Source organism: Aegilops tauschii, chromosome 2 (genome assembly GCF_002575655.3).
Source record: "Aegilops tauschii subsp. strangulata cultivar AL8/78 chromosome 2, Aet v6.0, whole genome shotgun sequence".
NCBI lineage: Eukaryota > Viridiplantae > Streptophyta > Magnoliopsida > Poales > Poaceae > Aegilops > Aegilops tauschii.
In genome coordinates, this window is record NC_053036.3 from 101,194,461 (window position 1) to 101,197,852 (window position 3,392).

Sequence of the window (3,392 nt, forward strand, 5' to 3'; positions counted from 1 at the left end):
CACTAATGTAACATCCCAAATTTTCAATTTGGAATGTTATAAATAGGTCATTCATGCATATCATTTTTTTTCATTTTGCATTGCGATCCTCGAAATTCTAAGCAACTCAAGGACCCACGGAGAGAGTTGGGGATTTCACGATTTTCATATTTGAATTTTCTCAAATATCGAAACAAGGATCATTCTGGTTTTATTTTTTTTCTCTTTGAAAATATTTCATATTAAAAATATATGAGAGGAGATAATATGACTTCTCCAAAATAAAAGAAATATTGGAGGAAAATGTTAAAATCAAATAAATAATTTTATTTGGATTTTATTGCTATTTTATTTTTGAATTAGGAAAAATATGCGTTTTTCAAGATTGCATTAGAGGCCCAAATAAATGTTCACTTTGTCAGCAACATTATTAGAGGACCGTGAAAATTTATTTCTGGATTTTTGGACTCCATTTAGTATTTCTTTTATTAGTTTTTCCACCTCATGATTATTTAAAAAAAAGTCAACCAACCTAACGGGCCGTACCCGAGCCGGGCTCGTCCGAGCTCAGGCTTTAAAAGCCTCCACCCGAGGCCCCCGAGGCCCAAGTCGCCGCCGCCAGCCCGCGCGCCCCCGAAACCCTAGCCGCCTCGCGCCGCCGCCGTTGCTGCCGCCGCCTCCCGCCGTCGCCGGAGTCGCCGCCGCCGCGTCGGATCTCGCCGTTGACCCCGTCGTTGACCGGTCGGTTTTCTTCGGTTAACCCCAGTTTTTTTAGAAGACCCTAGATCAGTTTTTTTATTTAGATCGGTTTATCTTCGGTTTAGTTAAATAGCGGACGTTCGTCCGTACGTTCGTTTTAACGAACGCTGTTCGTCAGTTAGCCGCAGACAGCGAACGTTCGTTCGTTAGCCTGTTCGTCTCGTTTTATTTTTCCAGGGTTTTTCCGCGATTATTTTCGATCGCGATTTCTGCCCTCATCTTCGTTTTAGTTTATCTTTTCGCTCGTTTATCCAAATCAGGTGAAACAAGCGCCTAGATCTTCGTCTCAAAGCCCTCTTTCTGTTTAACCAACTTAAACAAGATTTTGGTACTGTAAAATATGACTTTAGCCCAGTTTAGTAAACTGATCTTGTTTCTTTCGTACTTTGAGTTTCGTTGCTCCGTTTGATTTGATTCTTTTTGCAAACCGGAGTTCTTCAGTTGAACTTTCTGGTTATATCTTCTTATTTGAGTTTTACCCCTGCATCTTTGCTTGAGTGCTTATGTATGCTATTGTTTGTTTGGGATAGAATTCCCGAAGTGCGAAGAGTGCTACTATGAGTCACTAGGTTTTGTGGATCGTCAGCAAGGCAAGTAACACATTGATCATACTCTTTTCATACCCAATTTTTATGCATTAGTGACAATCCTCAAACACTACATGATTAGGATGTGATTAACTTGTGGGTATTGGGAAGTAGATGATGAGGTAGAACCTATTACCTGTTTTATTATCAAACCATTGGGAGTTACTTCTACGTTATGCTCATATTGCGATGCTATGCTCGTAGACATGGATTGGGTTTGACTGTATCCATGACAGATGTGAGATTGTTTATTTAATGGTTTAACTTAAGGTGGAAACTTTAATACACATCTAGGTGGATTATTGGTTTAGGGCACCTGGGGTTATACCAGTGTTGTCCTAGGAGATCCCGGGGTTATACCGTGTGATCCTCCTATGGTCCGCCACCCAGGCTCAAAGGGATCATAAGATTATTCATGCTAGAAACTTCCGTGTGCAGCCACAAGCTATTATGGGCTCTAGCATAGTTGAGTATGTTGCATGACCTCTTCCAGTGGTAGGCTAGCAAATGTAGGGGATGTAGGTTGGTACTGTCTACCCGGGGTTAGAGTTAATGCTTCTGAAAGACTGTGCCTCGGTCATCCGTTTCTCAAACACCATGTAGTGTGAGAAATCCAATGGAGGAGATCGAGTCTTGTGGGGAAAAGTGCGCAAACCTCTGCAGAGTGTACAAACTAATCATGGTTAGCCGTGTCCCCGGTTATGGACAACTTGAGTATGTGGTACTTGAATTATTGGTTTGATCTCATCACTCTAAATTAATTTGTTGGGTTGATAATGTACACTTTTAATTGGGATTGAGATGGGGGTACCATTCTCAATGTTTCAACCACCATGATAGCTAAATAAAATATATTCCTTTGTTGTAGGGACAAATTGGCTTTTCGTAAAACATTACAATCATAGAGCCTCCACCAGCCATATTTGCATGTAGTGATAGCATTTATCTGTTCATTGCTCTACTGTGTTATATTGCCAGCATATTCCATGTGCTGACCCGTTTTCGGGCTGCAACATATCATGTTGCAGACTTTTCAGACGACGAGTAAGGTGCTATAGGTCGTTGTCGTTCACTCAGCTATGCCGTTGGAGTTGATGGACTCACTTTATCTTCCAAGCCTTCCGCTGTTATCTTATTTAGATGGCCTTAAGCCATATTTATTGTAGTAAGCTCTCTTTTGAGACATTCGATGTAATAAGTGTGTGATTGCTACTCTGTTATAAATCCTTCAAGTATTGTGTGTGTCAGCATTACCTATCCAGGGATGACACTGAACACAGAGATTTGACCGTCTGAGGTCGGGTCGCTACAAGCTGGTATCAGAGCACACGCTGAATGTAGGACACGAGCACTAAGATGAGCCATAGGTCACTCTTCTCTACTCATTTCTGACTCATCTCCATTTTCTACCCTTGAGGATGGCGGACCCAAGGAACAAGTTTGCACAACCGGATGAAGACACACCTTTTGGACGACACTTGAAGGAAGTCACTAGGTACCTGAACATCGGAATACCAAGCTTCACCGAGACCTACACTGCCACTTTACCAGAAGAGGAGCGTTGGATGATTCGAGTTCAAGTTCCAGGAAGGACATTCACGCCAGTCACTGAGCCCATAGAGTTTTCCTTTGATGCACCCACCTGGAGTCTAGGCAAGAGCATGGCAGCCCACATTGCTATGGGATGAATTGGAGAAGTCTACAAACAGGATCTGAAGTACACTATCAATCAGATATGTGGGCACCGAGATGAGCAATGGGAGATGATCAGCACCAGGAGAGACCAGTCCATTGCAGCTTTCATCCAGGAGTTAAACCAGCACATTCGTCGACAGGAGAACCAGATGTGCGCAAGCATGATAGATTTGAAGAAGGCGATGACCAGGAACATGGAGCTAGAAGAGGAACTCAAGTCTACACACGACGGATATGAGGAGGAAATCGCAATACTAGTGGAGAAGAATGACGACCTGACAAGGAAGCTAGGAATATTCATGGGAGACCCCACGCCAGGAGGAGAAGACGACGAACCCAAGGAAATTTGTTCTGAGGACTACGTCATCATCG